Genomic DNA, 23,754 nt, shown 5'->3' with positions numbered 1-23,754 from the left:
CCCCAGTTGGTGAAGTGACCACCACAGATCAGAACCCCGCCCACTTCCTGTGGCGTCAGGACCCCTGGCCAGGCTTCCCCGGCTCCACCAATCCGCGCTCCGGTACCAGCCCCTCTCTTCCCCCCTCCCGCCAGGCTTCTCCGGCTCCACCAATCCGCGCTCTGGTACCAGCCCCTCTCTTCCCCCCTCCCGCCAGGCTTCTCCGGCTCCACCAATCCGCGCTCCGGTACCAGCCCCTCTCTTCCCCCTCCCGCCAGGATTCCCCGGCTCCACCAATCCGCGCTCCGGTACCAGCCCCTCTCTTCCCCCTCCCGACAGGATTCCCCGGCTCCACCAATCCCCGCTCCGGTACCAGCCCCTCTCTCCCACCGGCCAGGCTTCCCCGGCTCCACCAATGGGCGCTCCAGTACCCCTCCCCTTCCGCCCGTGCAGGTAACGATCCCTCCTCCCCCACCCCCACATGTACAGATTCCCCATTCCCACTCCTGCAACACCCATGCAGGTGCTAACCACCCCATTTCCCCGCCCCCCAATGCCCATGCAGGTGCCAACCACCCCATTTCCCCGCCCCCCAATGCCCATGCAGGTGCCAACCACCCCATTTCCCCCCCTTCCACCAATGCCCATGCAGGTGTCAGCCCCCCCCAAGCCTGTGCAGGTGCCAACCACCCCATTCCCACCCTCCCCCAATGCCCATGCAGGTGTCAAACCCACCATCCCACTCCTGCAACACCCATGCACGTGCCAGCCACCCCATTCCTCCCCCATCAATGTCCATGCAGAGGTCTATTCCCCTCCCCTCTCATCTGCAATGCCCAGGCAAGTATCAACTTCCCCCATTCCTGTCATCACCCGTGCAAGTATAGCCATCCCTATCATCCCCCATCCAGGTACCACTCCTCCAGACCAATTATCCCCAACATCCCCCATCCAGATACCAACCCCCCAGCCCCATTGCCCATCTCCCGCATCACCTCTCTGGTACTAACCCCCACACTATTCATCACCCATCTGGGTACCAGCTCCCCCCACATACATCACCTGTCCAAATACTAAACCCAACCTCCATCCTGCATCAACATGGTTTTAAAGAAAAAAAGGTCTTGTCAAACAAACCTGATTTAATACTTTGATGAGATTACAAGTTTGGTTGCTAATGGTAACTATGTAGATATAATATATGCAGTGTTGTGGCAGATTTTAGGGTTGCCAAGCATCTGGTTTTTCAATGGAACACCCAGTCAAAAAGGGACCCTGGCAATGCTGACCAGGCCATTAAAAGTCCAGTCGGTGGCGCAGCAAGGCTAAGGCAGGCTCCCTGGCTCCAGATGGCTCCCGGAAGCGGCCAGCATATCCCTGTGGCCCCTAGCCACAGGGTCGGGCAGGGAGGCTCCACGCACTGCCCCTGCCCTGAGCGCTGGCTCCACAGCCAATGGGAGCTGCGGGGGCAGTGCCTGCGGGCGAGGGTAGCACGTGGCACCTCACTGACCGCCACTGCACCTAGGAGCCAGAGGACATGTTGCTGCTTCCGGGAACTGCCTCAGGTAAGCGCCGCCTGGAGCCTGCATCACACCCCGAACTCCATTCCCCACCCCTGAACCCCCACCCCAACCTCCTTCCCCAGCCCAGAGCTCTCTTACACACCCTGGACCCCTAATTTATGGCCCCACCCCAGAGCCCACACCCCCAGCTGGAGCCCTCACCCACTCCCACACCCCAACCCTCTGCCTCAGCCCGGAGCACCATCCCACACTCCAAACCCCTTGACCCCCCAGCCCAGAGCCCCCTCCTGCACCCCAAACACCTCATCCTCAGCCCCACTCCAGATCCCGCACCCCCAGCCAGAGACCTCACCCTTCCACACACCCCAACCCTCTTCCCCAGCCCAGATCCCCCTCATGCACCCTGAACCCCTCATTTCTGGCCACACCCCGGTCCCCTGCCCCAGCCTGGAGCCCCCTCCCACACTCCGAACCCCTCGGCCCCATCCCCAGGCCTACCCAGACCTGAAGACTCTGTGTAGCTTGAAATCTTGTCTTTCACCAAACAGAAGCTGATCCAATAAAAGATATTACTTCACGCACCTTGTCTCTTTAGATATAATATACTTAGAGTTCTGTAAGGCATTTTACTTATTACCCCATGACATTCTGATTTAAAAAGTAGCACTATAAATATCAATAAAGCACATTAAGTGAATTAAGAACTGGCTGATTGGTCGGGGCATCATTAGTGAATGGGGATGTTTCTAGTGGGGCTCTGCAGGGATTGGTTCTACATTCAACATTTTTATTAATGATTTGGCAGAAAGTATAAAATCACTGCTGGTAAAATTTGCAGGTGACAAAGACAGGCAGTAATAAATAATGATGGGGACAGGGCAGTCATATTCAAACAAAATGTGTTAGGTTGGGGCACAGGCTTACCTTGGGTGGCTCCCAGTTAGCGGCGCAGCAGGGGTGGTAAGGCAGGCATCTTGCCTGTCCTGGCACCACATACCGCACTGCGCCGTGGAAGTGACCAGCAGCAGGTCCAGCTCCTAGGCAGAGGCACGCAAGCAGCTCTGCGTGGCTCTCACCTGCAGGCACCGCCCGCCCCCAGCTCCCATTAGCTGGGAACTAGCCAATGGGAGTGTGGAGCCAGTGCTCGGGGTAGGGACAGTGCATGGAGCTCCGTGCGCCCCCCCTCCCCGCCTAGGAGCTGGACCTGCTGCTTGCCGCTTCTGGGGCACAGCGCAGTGTCAGAACAGGTAGGGACTAGCCTGCCTTAGTCGGGCAGCACTGCCAACGGGATTTTTAATGGCCCAGTCGACGGTGCTGACCAGAGCCGCCATGACCCAGTACTGGGTCGCAACCCACAGTTTGAAAACCACTGCCTTAGGTCACACCATTCTTCTTGGCATTTCCTACTGGCTAGCTTAGACAGTTCCCTGCTCAGCATGCTGGCTTTTGGGAATTCCATTCTTAGGCCACCACCTCTCATGCTGACCAATATTGTCTCCTTGTGTCCTTGTACTCCCCCATCCATCTGTTTCCCCTTGTCTTATACTTACATTGCAAACTCTCTGGGGCATGGACTGTCTTTTTGTTCTCTGTTTGTACAGCACCTAGCACAATGGAGTCCTGGTCCATGACTGGGGCTCCTAGGCACTACAATAATAGGCTCCTAACTTTCCCCGAGCATTGTATAAGGCACTTGACTCAGGGTTGTAAATTCCACTGGATGGCAGGGAGCCAAGTCTCTTTGTGAATCCTACACTAAGCACCTAGACTCTTTCCCCCACTTATAATAGCTGGGGTCTTGTCCTGTCTGTCTCTATGCAATTTTTCGTCCAGTTCAATGAGATTTTATTCATATGGCCAGCTCTATGACTGCTGCTGTAAGAAAAGAGGCAGAGAACCCTCAGGTCTCTGTCAAGGTGCATGCGTGTGTGTGTGGGGGGGTACAATCCCATAGAGGCTACACACTATATGTGGACTGTGATCCCTTGTGTCCATTTGTCAAACACAGAGCACTGCAAGCCTCCCCCACCCCTCAGAGAGACTTCCCTGTGTTTGTCAGGAATTGGGTTACCAAGGTGAGTCAGCTCACAGCTTCACTCATTGGAGCTGACTCCTGAGCCGCTCCCTCTGCTGCAGTCCTGGGCACCACCCTTTGCACAACCAGTCACAGCTGTTGCCAAGCTTAATGAGGTAGAACATGAAAGACAAAATAACAGGCAGCTGCCCCACCTTCAATTGAGGGAAATCTCACTTTGTTAACCCTTTGTGGTCTGGACTGGAAAATTTTGCCCAGCCACTTCCTTTCACCTAGGCAGGAGCCACCTCCCTCACCTAGTTAAACCCTCTACCCTGGAGCATGCTGCATTTTTCTTTTCAGCTTTTTTGTCATTCCCTGGCTCTGACTGGGGAGGTTGGGGGTATGCACACAGTTTGGGTGTGGGGTAACCCCTGTGGGAATGATTATTAGTAGCACTACTGTCATGCTGAAGGCTCCAACCACTTGAATTGTGCTGTGCACTGCGCAGGTAGGTAGTGAGACACAGGCTCAGCCCCCAAACAGCTCACACTCTGAGTGCCAATTTGTAAGCCAATAATCTCTAGGTAGTTGCAGTTTCTCAACATGGCGAATTTCCAGGTCTCTCCATTACAAAGGCGGATGCCAGCCCACAATGAGGGCCGGATCAGGCCCTGGCAGCTGTGCTGGGTGCAGATAAGGGCAGCATTTTAGCTCTCTAAGTGGAATCTGGGTGGGTATTTATGGCCCTTATTGTGTGGAGTTGATGTCACAGTTATTGTATCCTATTCTACTCACTGATCACTTGGACCTAGGAGGTGTCAAAGTGACTATAGGCCCCTCAGGACTTGAATGTTTTTGTTGCAACTTTGTTAACATGAGCCTATGCTAGTGAAGACCAAAAAGCTAGAAATCATCTTTAGAACTAACCCAAATGGGTGGCGAGCTGCTACTAAATACAAGCTATCCTGTCACACTGTGGGGGATACTGGAACGGGTCAGACCTCACTGTTGGTCATCTGCTGGAGGAAAGGGCTGGGAACACTCCCAAACGGAGCTGTGCAAGGCTCAGTCAGGGCATGTCTAAATCACTTTCTTTTCAGTCTGTGAAGTGTTGAATTTCAGAATCTCTGGGAGCCGCTGGGAGTTGTTTTTTCCCTTCCTGCAGGAGGAGACCTGAGCTCCAAGCTGGTGCGATAGGCTGCAGGGAAGGCAGGAAGGGAGAGGCAAACAGCCTTTGGCTCAGGAATGCACTGCCCTTATCTCGCTCCCTTGCAATCCTGGGGAATAACTCTCCAGAGTTTGTGCCTTGCTCGCTCGCTTACTCACCCTCTGCCCTGGGTGGAGCTTCACTCTGGCCTGTCTGAGGTGCCAGTGAATCAGGCTTCAGGCACGTCAGGGGGAGAGGCAGAGCCCAGAGCGAGATCCATCACCTGCGCTGGCTCACCTGGGAAGGTAGGAAAAGTTTAGGCTTCCTAAATTACTTACTCTGAGGGTCTCAGGGGACTCACTGGGGCTCTGGCCCTGGAGAGAGCAAGCCAAAGGCTGCAGGTGAGGAGGAGCTTGGGAACCAGGGACTCTCCCAGTTCGCAGTCGGGGTGCGTTGCCTCTGGCGCTTGCTGCAGTGTCTAAGAGCCATTCTTCCACAGTTTATGAAGCATTAATCTGTGGGGAAGAGGGGGAAGCCCAGCAGTGGAGATAATCTTAGCAGGGGAAGATCCTAGCAGACTGTCTGGGAGGGAAAGGGGATCGCAGCAGAGACTAAAAAAGAGGGTCCCTGTAAAGACTGGAGCGGGGGTTGTGGAGGGAAGCTGTTCTCATCTGTTCCAATCCCTGGGCAGGATTCTTCTTTACAGCTTTTTGTCTGGTCTGGTCTCTGTCCAGTCTTCTTCTGAATGCCCCAAGGAAAGCAACTTTTCTGATTCCACCTGGGAGGGGATCCACAACCTGATAGAAGCTGCATGTACGTGACTCACTCCTCAGAGGGGCGCCTGCAGCATAGCTGTGTAATTTGACGGGAACTGGAGGTTCTGATCAGCGCATTAAGATGAAAAAGACTAACTGGGTTACAGGACTGGAAAGGGGAGGAGGCAAGGTGGGCAGGGACAAAGAAACAGTTGCTGCCACCCTCTGCTTCTTTGCCTGCCCTGGCCTCCCTCCATATGCCCGCACACACACATCATACACATGCAGAGAGGCACGTACATGCACTCTGACTTGTTTTCCTCTGCAGATGGAAAACCTTTGTCTTTCCTGTGACAGAACTCGACTTTGTGTGTAGAGAGAGGGGAAGGACCAGTGCTTAATTTGTAATGAAAGAGGGGCCGAGGCTCAAGCAATTTTTTTACATTCATAGCTGATGCAGTAAGCCCAAAGGTGCCAGGGCTCTGAACTGCCAAGTCTAGAGATGCTGGGGCTCAGCCCTGGCACAAATTAACAGGGCCGCCCAGAGGATTCAGGGGGCCTGGGGCAAAGCAGGGGAGCTGCGGCGCTTGTACTCACCCGGCGGTGGTCCGGGTCTTCAGCGGCATTTCGGCGGCTGGGGGCCCTTTAGTCGCTTTGCGTCTTCGGCAACACTGAAGGGCCCCCCACCGCCGAAATGCCGCCGAAGACCTGGACTGCCATTGGGCCAGGGCTCGCGGGGCCCCTGCAGGGCCTGGGGCAAATTGCCCCATTCCCCCCCCCCCCCCCGGGGTAGCCCTGCAAATTAAGCACTGGGAAGGCCTCATTTCTCAGGCACTCAGAAATGGTTCTGGTGAGTGAAATGAAATTCAGCACTGGGCTGGCTTCAGATTGGGGCTCTTTGTATTGCTGGGGCAATCATGGAAATGGGAACTTGAAGGAAGAATAGTGTCTTTGGTGACTTGATTTGGTTGGAGACACCCTGTTTATAAAGGTTGCACTCAGTTTCAGATGGAATATAGACACTAGGACAATGGAACAGACGCCTCAGGAGGTTGTGGAAGCTTCTTCACTGGAGGTTTTCAAAAGGAGTCTGGTTAGCCAACTGTCTTGGATGATTTAGACACAACAAATCCTGCATCTTAGCAGGGGGTTAGAATAGATGACCCCTTGTGCTCCCTTCTAACTTTATGGTTCTATGATTCTATGTATGCATAGTATGTGATAAGAGGTAAAGAGCCTACTGTGCTGAAAAGCTGTAGCACACTTTAACCAGGGCTGTGAGGGGAGGGTTATAACGCACTTTTACCCATCCAGCTATAGGCCCAAGATAGTGTATTTTCTTCCGGCTGGGGCTCTGGAGGGACTATCATGCCCTGTCAGAGGTGGAATACTGTGATGGTATTATGAGAAGGCAACATTATCCTTGTTTTGTGGCTGTAGGAGGATAACATGTCAAAGTAGGCAGGTGATAGTATCATGCTCCATGGTCTGGTATGACTGCACCAGGGGATAGTCCTGGCTCAGGAGACACCTGCATTTGCCCCTATTTTCATGTGCTCAAAACATTCTAAACTAAAATATCCTGCAGCTGTCCCTGGGACATTTCCAGCCCAAATGAGATATTTTGAACTTTTAGTAAAGTTACATTTGGCAAGTTTTGCACAGACCCACTAAGGATGGGGAGTTTTACTAGTAAACTCCTATGACCCATCGCAGCTTGTAATGAAAACAGAGCCCCAGGACAATCCACAGAGGGGACACTGTAATCAGTTTTGCTGATTTGCCAGAATCTCTCCTCCCCAAATTATACCTTCTCTTGTTGCTTTCCCACCCTCTGTTACCCACCCTCCTGTGGCTCCCTGCTATGTACAAATCTAGTGTGAGGGTCTGACTCTGGCACTTCAAGCCCTTTGCTTGGGCTGCCCTCTCTGTGTATAACTTTCTGTACAGACCCTTCCCACACTCAATCTCTCTTCAGTTTCGAGTCTGTTTTAATGTGCAGAAAATAACCAGTTCTAACATCAGGCTTTGTCCAAGTGACTTTGTGCAGGCTGGATTTATCTATCCCTCATCCTGATATCACAGTAGATTTTTTTTTTTTTACTTTGTGAGATAGGCAGGGATGATTCATTGTCCCAGTAACCACTTCAAAGGGAAGCTTAGAACATGTGACTTCTTTGCTACTTTTCTCCTTGCCTTACTCTGGTCTCAGAATCACCTAGATCAGAGATCGGAAACCTTTGGCACGCAGCCCGTCAGGCCGGGCCTGTTTGTTTACCTGCCATGTCCATAGGTTTGGCTGATCGTGGCTCCCGCTGGCTGCGGTTCGCTGCTCCAGGCCAATGGGGGCTGCGGGAAGTGGCGAGGGCCGAGGAATGTGCTGGTCGCGCTTCCCGCCGCCCCCATTGGTCTGGAGCGGGGAACCGCGGCCAGTGGCAGCTGCGATCGGCTGAACCTGCAGACGCGGCAGGTAAACAAGATGGCCCGGCCCGCCAGGGTACTTACCCTGGTGGGCTGCATGCCAAAGGTTGCTGATCCCTGCCCTAGATGTTCCAACCATCTGGCTTACCTTCCACTCCCAAGAAGGGAATATGCCATGAGTCCCTCCTGAACAGAATGGGAAGGTAGCATTGAAAGAGGGTCCAGTGGGGTCACTCGGGTGTTGAGAAGGATCCCCCATCACTGTCTCCCTGGGGTCTGTCTTGTGTCCAACTGTACCCAATACATTACTAACATGGATGTTGGAGCTTGTTAGCCTAGTTCATGGGCTGAAGTGTGTATATGCACATACTAGGTATGATACAGGCAACTGAATGAAATTGAGAGATTAGGTGAATTAATACAGGAAACTGAGTTCCTTACCCACTAACCATGATCTCAATGAGAGTGAAATTCCTTCTAGACTGATGCAGGCAGGTATTGCTCATTTTTTCCACTGCACCATGCAGCACAGATGGTGACTGACTCATGTGAAACCGTTTTGTGCTAGGAATGGGACTGTATTCCAGTCAAATGCACTAACCTAGAGTGGCCAATACAGGCTGGTCAGAGACCCAGAGAGGAGGTCTGGAGCAAGAGCCAATAACATAACACTGTCACAAGAAGGCACATGCCTGAATAGAATCATTGGACCTAGGGACCTCGAGAGGTCATCTAGTCCAGTCCCCTGCAAGAGCCTTCACTGTAGCCTAGGCAAAGTTGTTAACCCTCAGCTCAGACTCCATTTTTGCAGGCAGACAGAAACAGAGAGAGGTCAGCAGAAAGCACAAGAAAAAACATTAAAGGGAAAGAATAATTGCTGTCAGGGCATGGTGGAGACAACTGGTGGGGCTGTGAAGGTCCAACTGTGGCCCCAGACCAGTGTGCCGAGCAACAAGCCTGTCCCAAACCGTTCCTTCCTATGAAGGTGTCCATCCCCATGTCCTGGAAAATAGGTCCTATTTCTTCTCACTTGTGTAGGGGCAGGCACTTTGGGTCTCTGATGTGCTCCAGAATCCTTTACAAGGACTGTTGCAAAGTCTCCTTGGAAGCAGCAATATGGCCAGTTCAAAGAATTCTGGGAAATGTTTGGGAACTAACGGTGGTGGCTGAGACAACTTTCCCCTTCAAGAAGAAGTGATAAAAAGTGAGGCCTGGGTTGGAAGGAGCCTTTGTTGGTGGGAGATACTTCTTTAGTAAAAGAAGTCATTGCATCTAGAACCAGGCCCTGGGAGGGCTGAGCCTAGATCCCAACTTTACAGGACTAGAAAGCATTAGCAGCCCCTGAACTGGAGAAGTCCTACCAGTCCATCATGCCCATCTTTGGGGCTGGGAGGCAGGCAGAGCATGAGTATCCACTACAGAACATTTTCTAGTGTTATTTGGTCTCCTTTATAAATTTCCACAGCAATGAGCTGCCCCCTTTGTCAAACCAGGCAGGTTTAATTATTTAAATCTGTCCCCATAACTCAGATCTTCTGGCTCCTGCTTGTTTCTGTGGCTCTTCTGAACTCCCTTCAATTTGTCAGTGTCTGCCTGTCATTGTGCCCAGAACTAAACATGATATTTCAGGTGCGAACACACCAGTGCCCTAGCAAGAGACTGTTCACATGAAGCCTCTGGATATGCAGCTTTAAACTCATGTTGGTCTGTTTGTTGCCACAGCCCATTGCAAACTCAGGTCTAAGTACTATGTTAACTGCATGTGTCCAGGCTGTACCTCTCTCTGCTTCCCTGCCAAATTTCTAACCCCTCTAGGTCCTTTTGAATTACATCTCTGTCCTCACTGGGATTTGGAAGTTCCTCCATACTGAGTAGGATCTGGGCATTTCATTGGTACCTCAAAGATCCAACAAGTCAAGGAGTTTTTTGTGAAGTCGGTTCCTCTCCATATGCTACTTGTCTCTTATGTGCTGAAAGGCTGGGGTTCTGAGAAAGGCAAGGTGCCTGAGCCCAAAAAGTTGTGTGTATATATGTGTGCATGCAGGGCTGATGCTAGGAACAGGCAGAGATCACATGGAACCACCCCTTTTCCAGAGGGATTATCCCATGCACTGCTGCCTCACAGCCATTCTTTCTGCTGGTGCATGTAGCACCAGGAAGACCTCAATGTTTGGGAGTGTCTGAGGCAGACAAGCAGGTCTAGTCAGGGAGGGGCTCAGCTGAGAGAGAGGCAGGCTGGGAACTAGCTATGCAAGTGAAACACGTAACAACAAGCACTTGAGACACATCACTAGGCAGGAAAATAGCAGAGTGAGCCTGGAGCACTGAGACTTCAGTGGGAGCTGACATCAGGCAGTAGAATGTAAGTGAGAAAGGAATGACTCTGACCCACTTCTCCTTTTACTTAGAGCAGATTTACACTGGCATATAACACTGCAGTGATTTTAGGGGCCTCACTCCTGGGTTAGATGAGGGTTAGAGAAAAACTGAGTCCTGTGCTGTTGCTCCTGATTCACAGACTTAAGGCTTGATGGACCCATTATTATTTATCTAATCTGACCTCTGTAAACACAGGCCAGAGAGTTTCACTTAGTGATTCCTATATTGAGCCTATTACTCCTAGTTGAACTAGAACATTTATTTTAGAAAGGCATCCAGTAAGACTTCAAGTGACATAGAACCTACCATGTCCCTAGAAATGGACCATTGGAACAACTACCCTCCCTATTTAAAAAAGGCACCTTATTTCTCATCTGAACGTATCTAGTTTCAGCTTTCTGTCATAGAGAGTTCTGCCTTTGGTTGATCAGATTAGAAAAGAAGCTCACTCTAAGCAGGACCGGCTCTAGGCACCAGCAAAGCAAGCAAGTGCTTGGGGTGGCACATTTCCAGGGGCGGCATTCCTTCTGACATCTTCAAAAATTCCAACACCAAGCCCACCAACAAAGTGCCCACCAACTGCCTGGATGTGGCCGGCAGCGGCCCTCCAGGCTACTGCTACAAAGTCTGCCTGACCCCGGAGTCCGCCATGAGCGGCTTCATGTTCCTAAAGCCCTACAGCCCGAGTCCTCCGAGGAACAACGAGAAAGCCGCCAAGAACTTATCAGGGCCAGGAAGGAAGCCCCGAGCGGCCAGTAACACCGTCAGTGCCACCAGCCAGATAACCCTGCGCTGCCATACAGCGGGTGGGGCTCAGGGAGACGCAGTGGGAGAGAGTGCCATGAAATACCCCTTCAAGGGTTAGTCCGGCTTTCCCCCTTCTTCTCTCCCGCCCCCGCCCCCTTGAAAACAAATCTCAGCCAGGAGAAATCCTTTCATTCAGGCACAACTTTTTAAAGATAATTACCCGACCCTTTGATCAAGTGGCAGTGTCGGAATTAGCACCCGTCAGACAGCAGGCAATTCTCCAGCACGCTCTTTACCCATTTCAGTTAATGATTTGGGGAACGTCAGGCTCATTTTAAATGAGCAAAAGTAGCAGAAAGCGCTCAGAAGCAGCAGCCCAGCTCCTACTAAGACTGAAATACGGAGCATGCCCAGGAAAGCCAAGGGCTGTCTCCGATCGTGGCTACACAACCCCGTAGCCTTCCTTCAAGAGACCCAGATGTGACATCAGGTCAGCAAAGCACGCAGTGATTTAAGCCTCTTGAAATGTCCCTCTCTAGTCTGTATTTCCCCTCTGCACATATTACAGGAGGCACGAGTTACTCAGGCGCTCTAGTGGCCCATGGGGCTTTTCAGCTCCTTTGTCTCAATAAGAAATTGAGGCAGATACACCCGGCTCAAGCAGATTCAGATGCAGTCCTTGCCCAATGCTGCATCAGTACCGCACCCAGTCAAACCAAACCAAACCAACAACAAATTGCAAAGTGCAAACGTGTAAAAGCCAAAAAAAAAAAGGGGGGGGGTAGGGGGCGGCCAAAATTTTTTTTGCTTGGGGCGGCAAAAAACCTAAAGCCAGCCCTGAGTCTAAGGCAGGCTTTCCAGACTAATCAATCTTGTGGTTCACACTGGGCTGGATGAGTGAGAAAAGAGTTGGGCTTAATGAAGTCACTCCCAGTTCCATGAGCATGTGTGGGAGTAGAACTGGGCCCCAGCCCAGAGGGAAACTTCACATAAGGCTCTGAGACTGAAAGGCCTCCTGAGGTACTAAGGGAGGCCTATGAACTATACTCCTTCAAAGGAGTTGGTTCAAAGGTCTTCAATGCTTCCCTCAGCTACCAGATGGTAACAGTGGTATCACGCTTGATCTTCTCCTCTTCCTCTTCCCCTGCTAGCCTCCTCTGGGTATATAGAGAAGTGGAAAGGACACTGCTTCCTGCACAGAGGTCCCCAGAAGTAGCAACCAGTGCAGCTTCTTTGGACAAGGCCAAGCTGAAGGGTGGGGAAGATAGGCCTCTACAGCTAATTGGAGAAGGACGCAAGACCCGTGGATCTGATTCTGTTGCCATACTGGGTCAGACCAATGCCAGCTGCCCCAGAGGGAATGAACAGAAGAGGTAATCATCAAGTGATCCTGTCGTCCATTCCCAGCTTCTGGCACACATGGTGTTGCATCCCTGCCAATCCTGGCTAATAGCCATTGATGCACCTATCCTCCATGAACTTATCTAGTTCTTTTTTGAACTCTGTTCTAGTCTTGGCCTTCACAATATCATCTGGCAAAGAGTTCCACAGGTTGACTATGTGTTGTCTGAAAAGGTGCTTCCTTTTGTTTGTTTAAAACCTGCTCCCTGTTAATTTAATTTGGTGACACCTAGTTCTTGTGTTATGTGAAGGAGTAAATAACATTTCCTTATTCACTTTCTTTACACCAGTCAAGATTTTATAGACCTCTGTCATATCCCCCCTTAGTCATCTCTTTTCCAAGTTGAAAAGTCGCAGTCTTATTAATCTCTCTTCATATGGAAGCTGTTCCAGACCCCTAATCATTTTTGTGGCTGTTCTCTGTACCCTTTCCAATTGCAATATATCTTTTTTGATATGGGGAGTCCAAATCTGCACACGGTATTCAAGATGTGGGCGTACCATGGATTTATATAGTGGCATTCTGTTATTTTCTGTCTTGTTATATATCCCTTTCCTAATGGTTCCGAACATTCTGTTAGCTTTTTTGACTGCCTCGGCACATTGAGCAGATGTTGTCAGAGACTTATCCAAAATGACTCCAAGATCTCTTTCTTGAATGATAACAGCTAATTTAGACCCCATCATTTTGTATGTATAGTTAGGATTGTGCTTTCCAATATGCATTACTTTGCATTTATCCACAATGAATTTCATCTGCCATTTTTTCGCACAGTCACCTAGTTTAGTGAGATCCCTTTGTAACTCTTCACAGTCAGCTTTTGACTTATCTTGAGTAATTTTATATCATATGCAAAATTGACACCTCATTATTTAACCCGTTTTCCAGATCATTTATGAATATGTTGAACAGTACTGGTCTCAGTACAGACCCCTGGGGGACACCACTATTTACCTCTCTCCATTCTGAAAACTGACCATTTATTCATTATTTTTATGCCCTGTGCCTTATGTGGCCATTTGTAGCAATGCAAATGTGACTGTACACCAGAGCATCACTCCAGTATGTGTGTGAATTGGGTCTAGCAATTACAACTCCAGCACTTGTATCAAGATTGAGGAACTCTAGAAAGACCTAGCCAAGCTACCTGACTTGGGAAGTAATGGCAGGTGAAATTCACAGTGGAAGAGGGATTTTGGACACCTCATACGTATTGCTTCACAAGTGCCTCATCTTGACCCTTAATGCCCTTCATAATTTAGCCCCATCCTACTTAATATTTCTATTGTCTTGCCATTGACCCTGCCATGCCAACTCTGCTATGCCAGCAGTGCTAGTCACGCACCTGCTAGTCCATTTGTCCCACCAGCACCTTTGTTTTCTCCCATGCTGCCCTTACACATGGAGAAAACTCCTTGTCATCCTTCAAATCCCTTCTTAGAATTTACTTCTACTGCAATGTCTGAACAATACTTGTCCTACAAGAGCTGGGGCTACTCCTACTATGCTAAACTTGCTCATAAGAACAGCCATACTGGGTCAGACCAAAGGTCCATCCAGCCCAGTATCCTGTCTGCCGACAGTGGCCAATGCCAGGTGCCCCAGAGGGAGGGAACCTAACAGGTAATGATAAAATGATCTCTCTCCTGCCATCCATCTCCACCCTCTGACAAACAGAGGCTAGGGACACCATTCCTTACCCATCCTGGCTAATAGCCATTAATTGACTTAACCTCCATAAATTTATCTAATTCTCTTTTAAATCCTGTTATAATCCTAGCCTTCACAACCTCCTCAGGCGCGTAGTTCCACAGGTTGACTCTGCGCTGTGTGAAGAACTTCCTTTTATTTGTTTTAAACCTGCTGCCCATTAATTTCATTTGGTGGCCCCTACTACTTATATTATGGGAACAAGTAAATAACCTTTCCTTATTCACTTTCTCCACACTACTCATGATTTTATAGACCTCTATCATATCCCCCCTTAGTCTCCTCTTTTCCAAGCTGAAAAGTCCTAGCCTCTTTAATTTCTCCTCATATGGGACCCATTCCAAACCCCTAATCATTTTAGTTGCCCTTTTCTGAACTTTTTCTAATGCCAGTATATCTTTTTTGAGATGATACTGTACGCAGTATTCAAGATGTGGGCGTACCATCAATTTATTTAAGGGCAATAATATATTCTCCGTCTTACTCTCTATCCCTTTTTGAATGATCCCTAACATTCTGTTTGCTTTTTTGACTGCCACTGCACACTGCATGGATGTCTTCAGAGAACTATCCACGATGACTCCAAGATCTTTTTCCTGATTAGTTGTAGCTAAATTAGCCCCCATCATATTGTATGTATAGTTGGGGTTATTTTTTCCAATGTGCATCACTTTACATTTATGCACATTAAATTTCATTTGCCATTTTGTTGCCCAATCACTTAGTTTTGAGAGATCTTTTTGAAGTTCTTCACAGTCTGCTTTGGTCTTAACTATCTTGAGCAGTTTAGTATCATCTGCAAACTTTGCCACCTCACTTTTTACCCCTTTCTCCAGATCATTTATGAATAAGTTGAATAGGATTGGTCCTAGGACTGACCCTTGGGGAACACCACTAGTTACCCCTCTCCATTCTGAGAATTTACCATTTATTCCTACCCTTTGTTCCCTGTCTTTTAACCAGTTCTCAATCCATGAAAGGACCTTCCCTCTTATCCCATGAGAGCTTAATTTACGTAAGAGCCTTTGGTGAGGGACCTTGTGAAAGGCTTTCTGGAAATCTAAGTATACTATGTCCACTGGATCGCCCTTCTCCACGTGTTTGTTGACCCCTTCAAACTCTAATAGATTAGTAAGACATGATTTCCCTTTATAGAAACCATGTTGACTTTTGCCCAGCAAGTTATGTTCTTCTATGTGCCTGACAATTTTATTGTTTACTATTGTTCCAACTAATTTGCCTGGTACTGACATTAGACTTACTGGTCTGTAATTGCCGGGATCACCTCTAGAGCCCTTTTTAAATATTGGCATTACAGTAGCTATCTTCCAATCACTGGGTACAGAAGCCTATTTAAAGAACAACTTACAAACCTTAGTTAATAGTTCTGCAATTTCACATTTGAGTTCTTTCAGAACTCTTGGGTGAATGCCATCTGGTCCCGGTGACTTGTTACTGTTAAGTTTATCAATTAATTCCAAAACCTCCTCTAGTGACACTTCAATCTGTGACAATTCCTCAGATTTGTCACCTACAAAGGATGGCTCAGGTTTGGGAATCTCCCTAACTTCCTCAGCCATGAAGACTGAAGCAAAGAATTCATCTTCCTGTTAACATGGCCATAGCCTATTTCTCTCTTTCATCCATCCATTGTATCTTGTGGGACCTAGATTATGAGATCTCTCAGGCAGGAACTGACATGAATTGCTTGTACAGCACCTCGCACAATGAGATTCTGGATCCTTGATTAGATTTCCTAGGTGTTACTGTAATACAAACCATAAACAAATAGCAACATTGCTGGCTTCCCATAGTTAAATTAGAAGTCAGGAAAATGACCTTCTCCGTGGGCATCAGGGCTCAAAGCAGTAAACAAAATGTTAGGAATCGTATGCTGCAAGTGTTATGCCTTTTATATAAATCAACAGGATATTCTTATCTGGGATACAGTATTCAGTTCTGGTCACCCTATTTCAGAAAGGGTACAGCAAAAAAAAGGGTTCAGAGGCAGTTGAGGAGAATGATTAGAAGCTTGGAAAGACATATGTCCACAAAGCGATTGAAAAGATGAGGACTTTAGAGAACCAAGAAGGCAAGAAGTTAACTGGTAAGGCTAAATACCAGGTTCAAGAGATTATTCAAGACAAAGAGAGGTCCTTCAGAATATGGAAGGTTAACCCTAATGAAGCCTATAGGCAATATGTAAGAAGGAAATTAGGAGGACTGAGATGGATTTTAAAGAGCATGTAACTAATTTTTTTTTTAAGCTTTTCCTCATAGGTCAGGTTTTCTAAACCTTTTACCATTTTTTGTTGTTCTCCTCTGGACTCTCTCCAATTTATCCACTTCTTTCCTAAAGTGTGGTACCCAGAACTGGACACAGTACTCCAGCTGAGGCCTCACCAGTGCCAAGTAGAATGGGATAATTACCTCTCATGTCGTACATACAACACTCCTGTTAAATACACCGAAGAATGATATTAGCCTTTTTCGCAACTGCATCACTTTATTGACTCCTTCAGTTTGTGATCCCCTGTAACTCCCAGATCCTTTTCAGCAGCACTACCTCCTAGCCAGTTTTCCCCCCTTTGTTGCCGTCCATTTGACTTTTCTTTTCAGAGGGTAGTACTTTGCACTTGCCTTTAGAAAACTGGTCTGAAATCAACAAGATGAAATTCAATAATTTGCCAAGTTCATTTTGAATTTTAATCCTGTCCTTCAAAGTACTTGCAACCCCTCCCGGCTTGATGTCATCTGCAAATTACTGTACTAGGGCCAATACTGTTCCACATATTCATAAATGATTTGGAAAAAAGGGGAAACAGTGAGGTGTCAAAGCTTGCAGATGATATGAAATTACTCAAGATTGGATTTAACTAAAATGACTGAAGAGTTAAAAAGGATCTCACTAAACTGGGTGACTGGGCAACAAAATGGCAGATGAAATTCAGTGTTTATAAATGTAAAGTAATACACAGTGGAAAACAATGCCACCTATACATACACAATGATGGGGTCTAAATTAGCTGTTACCACTCAAGAAAGATCTTGGAGTCATTGTGGATAGTTCCCTGAAAAAAATCCACTAAATGTGCAGATGCAGTCAAAAAAGCAAAAAGAATGTTAGGAACCATTGGGAAAGGGATAAATAATAAGACCTGGACTATCATCATGCTATTATATAAATCCATGATATGCCCACATCTTGAATACTGTGTGCAGTTCTGGTTGCCCCATCTCAAAAAAGATATATTGCAGTTAGAAAAGGTACAGAGAAGGGCCACAAAAATGATTAGGGGGATGGAACAGCTTCCATATGAGGAGAGATTAAAAAGACTGAGACTGTTCATCTTAGAAAAGAAACAACTAATGGGCGATATCATAGAGATTTATAAAATCATGAATGGTATGGACAAAGTGAAAGGAAGTATTATTTACCCTTTCACATAACACAAGAACTAGGGGTCACCAATGAAATTAATAGGCAACAGGTTTAAAAAAACATAAGGAATTACTTCTTCACACAACACATAGTCAACCTGAGGAACTCATTGCCAGGGGATATTGTGAAGACCAAAAGTGTAATTGGGTTCAGACAAAAATTAGATAAATTCATGGAGATTAGTCCATCAATGGTTGTTAGCCAAGATGGTCAGGGATGCAACTCCATGCTCTAGGTGTCCCTAAATCTCTGAGCGCTAGAAGCTAGGACTGGATGACAGGGGATGGAAGCATGTGGCACCAGCCACTGTTGGAAGACAGGATACTGGGCTAGATGGACCATTGTTCTGACCCAGTATGGCCATTCTTATCTTATGTAAATTTTATGAGCAGCTTCTCCACTTCATTGTGCAAGGCTTTAATGAAAATATTGACTAGTACTAGACCCAGCATTGAGCCCCGTGGGACTCCACTACCCTTCCAGTTTGACTGTGAACCATTGATAATTACTCTTGGAGTATGGTCTTTCCACCAGTTGTGCACCCCACCTTACAGTAATATCATCTATGTGACAAATCCCTAATTTTCTGTTGAGAATGTCATGTGGCACTATGTCAAAATCTTTACTAAAATCAAAATATATCACATCATCTGTTTCTCCCATCCAGTAGGCTAGTAATTGTCTAAGAAGAAAATTAGGTTCGTTTGGTAAGATTTGTTCTTGACAAATCTATGCTGGCTAGTCTTTATAACCTTATCCTCTGGGTGCTTATAAATTGATTGTTTAATAATTTATTCCAGTATCTTTCCAGGTATTGAAGTTAAGATGACTGGTCTATAATTCCCCAGATCCTATTTGTTCCCCTTTTTAAAGATAGGTACTATGTTTGCTCTTCTCTAGAACTCAGGGGCCTCACTCGTCCTGTCTGAGTTCTCAAAGATAATTGTTAACAGTTTGGAGATTGTGCCAGGTATTTTTTAACATTTCCTCATAGGTCAGGCTTTCTAAACCTTTTATCAGTTTTATTGCTTTCTTCTGGACTCTCTCTCTCCAATTTATCCACATCTTTCCTAAAGTATGGTACCCAAAATTGGACACAGTACTCCAACTGAGACCTCATCAGTGCTGAGTAGAGCAGGACAGTTACCTCCTGTGTCTTACATATGACATTAGTGAAGACTGAAGCAAAATAGGCATTAAACACTTCAGCCCTCTTGATGTCATCAGCTCTCCTTCCCTTTTATGTCCCTTATTAGGCTAAGGCACAAAATGATTTACACCTTTCTGATTTTGTCCCTACATGCTTGTGCTAATCTTTTGTACGCTTCCTTAGCAATTTGTCCATATTACCACTTTTTGTAGGATTCCTTTTTGATTTTCAAGTAAAGAGCTCCTGACAACACCATATTGGTCTCCTACTGTCTTTCCTGTGCACTAGGATAGTTTGCAGTTGTGTCTTTAATATTGGCTCCTTGAGAAACATAGGCCATAGAATTTCACCCAATTACTCCTGCATTGAGACCAATAACTTGTTTGTCTAAAGCATGTCTTCAGGAAAGGCAAGATCTTGATTTTTAAGGCATTACGAAATGGAGAATCCACCACTTCCCTCTGGGGCACCTGGCATTGGCCACTGTTGGAAGACAGGATAGTGGGCTAGATGGACCTTTGGTCTGACCCAGTATGGCTGTTTTTATGTTCACTTTCCTTGGCAGCTTGTTCCATGGTTAATCAACTTCACTGTTTAAAAATGTGCACCTTATTTAAAATTTAAATTTTGTCTGGCTTCAGCTTCCAGCAATTTGTTCTTGCTCTGATTTTCTCTGCTAGATTTAACAGTCTTTTATTACCTGTTATTTCTGTGATTCTTTTCTGTACCCACTTGAATTTTTCAACATCTTTTTAAAAATGTTGACATCAGAAGTGGGTGTAGTATTCATCATCCACATGTGATAAAGTAAATACAAATCACTTTCCACAAATGGAAAAAAAGAGGAAGGAGGCAACAATCGATATAATTTTGACATTATAAAGTGTAGAAAATGGATAAGGAATACTAAAGACATCAGAGAAAAATATTTATGGCTGGCAGAGCAAAGGATAATAAAGAACAAAAGAAATCCTAGAAATGATATAGTTCCATTACTAAATTGATATGATAAAATTGTTAGTAAGGGTGTAGGAGAGGCAAAAGTGATCTATAAATAGTTGTGACCTGAATTTGGAAAGAAGCAGGAGGATGTATTCTTATTACATGTGGGTAATGAAGTACTTTCCAGTCCATTAATGAGGATGTTAAATAGCATCTACTATGGATAAACATTTTTTTAAATTACAGGCCCGGATAACCTGCACCCAAGAGTACTAATATTATTCCAATATTCAAAAGAGGGTAAGTGGGATGATCCACGTAATTAGAGGACAGTTAACCTGACTTCAGTATGAAGCAAAATAATGAAACTGCTGATGCAGAAGTCAAATCAATAAAAAATTAAAGGATAGGAATATAAGTATTGCCAATCAACATGGTTTTATGGAAAATAAGTCTAGTCAAATAAACCTGAATTCACTTGTTGATGAGATTACAAGTTAGATTGATAAAGGTAACTGCATAGAGGCTGATTTAAGACATAGATTACATACCAATGCTCTGGAAATAAATAACAGAATACTGCTGATAAAATTTGTGGCTGACACACAGATTGGTGGTGTGGCAAAAAATTATTAGGACAGGGTTTTGTACCAGGGTACAAATATATATGAATTACAGTAGGTCATACTGGTATGGGTGTGGCACTATATTTGAAAGAAAGCATAGAATCAAATAAAGTAAAAATCTTAAATTAATCAAACTGTACCTAGAATTTCTCTGGATAGATATTGTTAGTAAAATAAGAGTATAGGAATAGGAATATACTACCTGGCCAGAATGGTGATGGTTACTATGAAATACTTAGGATGGTTTGAGAGGCTTCGAAGACCAAAACCACAATAACAATTGGGGATTTCAACTATCCTTATATTGACTAGGTATATGTCACATCAAGAAGGGATGCAGAGATAAAATTTCTAGGCACGTTAAATGATGGATTCTTGGAGCAACTAGTCCTAGAACCCACAAGGGGAGAGGCAATTCTTGATTTAGTCCTAAATTGAGCATAGGATCTGGTACAAGAGGTAAATATAGCTGAACCTCTGAGTAAGAACAATGATAATATAATTAAATTTAACATCATTGTAGGGTAACAGATGCCAAAGAAATCCACCACAGTAGCAGCTGACTTCAAAAACTGGAACTATACAAAAATGAGGAAGCTAGTTAAATTTTAATTAAAAGGAAGAGTCACAAGGGTAAAATGCTTACCAATTGCAGGGACACTATTTAAAAACACCATAATAGAGTTTCAAACTAAATGCATACCCCCAAATAAAACAAACAAACAGTAAGAGGACCAAAAATAAATAAATAAAAAGCCACCATGGTTAAACAGCAGAGTAAAAAAGGCAGCTGGAGGCAAAAAGGAATCCTTTAAAAACTGGAAGTCATATCCTAGTGAGGAAGATAGAAAGGAGTATAAACTCTGGGAAGCCAAGTATAATAAGGCAAGGCAAAAAAGATTCCAACAAACAACTAGCTAAAGCCACAAAAAGTAAAAGCAAAAAATATTTTAAGTACATCAGAAGCAGGAAGCCTGCCAAAGAGTCAGTGGGGCTACTGGACGATCAAGGTGCTAAAGGAGCACTCAAGGAAGACAAGGCCATTGTGGAGAAACTAAATACATTCTTTGCATTAGTCTTCACTGAAGAGCATGTAGGGGAGATCCCTACATCTGAGCCATTCTTTTTAGGGGAAAAATCTGAGGAACTATCTTAGATTGAGGTGTCTGTAGAGGAGGTTTTGGAAGGAAGTCAAATATGAAATTGCAGAACTACTAACTATGGTATGTAATCTATGGCTTAAATCAGCCTCTATACCAGATGACTGGTGGATAGCTAATGTAATGTCAATTTTGAAAAAAGGCTCCAGATGCGATCCTGGCAATTACAGGCCAGTAAGCCTAATTTCAGTTACCAGGTGAACAGCATTTATAAGATACATAAAAAGAACAGGAGTACTTGTGGCACCTTAGAGACTAACACATTTATTTGAGCATAAGCTTTCGTGGGCTACAGCCCACTTCATCAGATGCATAAGATACATAGATGAGCATAATATATTGGGGAAGAGTCAACACAGCTTTTGTAAAGGGAAATAGTGCCTCACTAATCTATTAGAACCCTCTGAGGGTGTCAACAAGCATGTGGACAAGGGTGATCCAGTGAACATAGTATACTTGGACTTTCAGAAAGCCTTTGACAAGATCCCTCACCAAAGGCTCTTAAGCAAACTCAGCAGTCATAGGATAAGAGGGAAAGTCCTCTCATGGATCAGCGGCTGGCTGCTGGCACGTCTCTGCGGCCCCTGAGGGGGGATAGGGAGAGGAAAGGGAGGGGGGCGGGTGAAGCAGCTCCACATGCTGCCCCTGCCACGAGCACTAGCTCCACACTCCCATTGGCCGGGAACCAGCTAACAGGAGCTGCGGGGGCAGCGCTTGCAGGCAGCACACGGAGACCTGCTGCCTGGGAACCAGCTAACAGGAGCTGTGGGGGCAGCACTTGCAGGCAGCACATGGAGACCTGCTGCCTCCCGCCCCCGCCAGGGGCCGCAGAAACGTGCCAGCAGCCAGCCGTTTCTGGGAGCGGCATGGGGCCAGGGCAGGTGGCACCCCCAACACTCTGCCCCAGCCTGGAGCCTCATGCAAAACTCATGAAATGTCCAGTGGATTCTATGAAATTAGTATCAGAGGGGTAGCCGTGTTAGTCTACTTGCATCCGAAGAAGTGGGTATTCACCCACGAAAGCTCCTGCAAAACGTCTGTTAGTCTATAAGGTGCCACAGGATTCTTTGCTGCTTCTATGAAATTAGGTGCAGTGTGACCATATGACCCCTACACCCAAACTCCCTCCCCGAGCTTGCAACCCTCACTCCTGCACCCCAAACCCCCGTCCCAGGCTCATCCCGGAGCCCTGTCCCACACTCCGAACCCCTCAGCCCCAGCCCAGAGCTTGCACCGCACCCCAAACCCTTGCCCCAGCCCGGTGAATGTGAGTGAAGGTGGGGGAAAGCGAGCAACGGAGGGAGGGGTGAATGGAGTGAGTGGGGTGGGGCCTCAGGGAAGTGGCGGGGTAGATCCTGGGTTGATCTTAAATTCATGAAGTCATCTTGTGTGTGAAAAGGTTGGAGACCCCTGATCTAATGGTTCATTCTGGACTTAAACTCTATGCATCCAGTGGGCATCAGTCCAGGAATATCCCAATACAAGTATCTACAGCATGAGCTCAGTCTGCGTTTCAGGAACAGAAAAGTGATGGTAAAACTATACAGGTTTTTGAAAACAAGTAACTGAAATGATAAATAATAAGGTTGCACCTCTGTTTTTTTTTATTTATTTATAATGGAGGTATCCTATCTCCTAGAACTGGAAGGGACCTTGAAAGGTCATCAAGTCCAGCCCCCTGCCTTCACTAGCAGGACCAAGCATTGATTTTGCCCCAGGTCCCTAAGTGGCCCCCTCAAGGATTAAACTCTCAACACTGGGTTTAGCAGGCCAATGCTCAAACCACTGAGCTATCCCTCTCCCCATGTTATCTGATGGTCTTAAAACACTTTACAAACATTAGTTCATGTATCCTCCCAAACCACATTTTGAAGCAGGAAAGAAAGAATTATCCCTATTGAACACAGGAAAATTGAGGCACAAAGAGGTTCTGACTAACATTTTCAAACCTGGATACTTAAAGCTAGGCAGCTAAATGAGGGGGCTGGTTTATAGAGGTGTTGAACACCCATAACTCTTAGTGAAGTCAATGGGACCTCCAGTTGCTTAGCAACTTTGAAAATCAGGCCCCTCATTTAGCTGCTTAACTTTAAGTATCCAAGCTTGAAAATTTGCAAAAATAAAAATAAAAAAATAAGACCCACGGCAGCAAGTTTCAGAGCCTGGATCAACTGAGTCGGGCTCACGCTATCTGGCTAAAAATAGCAGCATAGACATTAGGGCTCAGGCTGGAGCCCAAGCTCAGAGACATTCCCTCGTTGGGTTTTGGAGCCCAGGCTCCAGCTGGTTTGAATAGCTACGCTTCTATTTTTAACCCCAGAGTGCAAGACCCGCAAACCTGAGTCAGTTGATGG

General features: G+C 46.4%; 1 protein-coding gene across 2 annotated transcripts in view; it reads left to right on the top strand.

Annotated features, from left to right (window-relative positions):
* The first annotated feature begins 4,830 nt into the window (after positions 1 to 4,830).
* FAM83H (family with sequence similarity 83 member H) overlaps positions 4,831 to 23,754 on the top strand; it is a 51,310-nt gene continuing 32,386 nt past the window's right edge. The window contains exon 1 of one of the 2 annotated variants that reach the window (XM_045007404.1): positions 4,831 to 4,971. The gene's annotated coding sequence lies outside the window, so the exon portion shown is untranslated. The other variant, XM_045007405.1, reaches the window with a different exon arrangement.

The sequence above is a fragment of the Mauremys mutica genome, chromosome 2, assembly GCF_020497125.1.
Source record: "Mauremys mutica isolate MM-2020 ecotype Southern chromosome 2, ASM2049712v1, whole genome shotgun sequence".
NCBI lineage: Eukaryota > Metazoa > Chordata > Testudines > Geoemydidae > Mauremys > Mauremys mutica.
The sequence above is the reverse complement of the archived record's forward strand: the minus strand, read 5'-3'. Positions and strand labels throughout refer to the sequence as shown.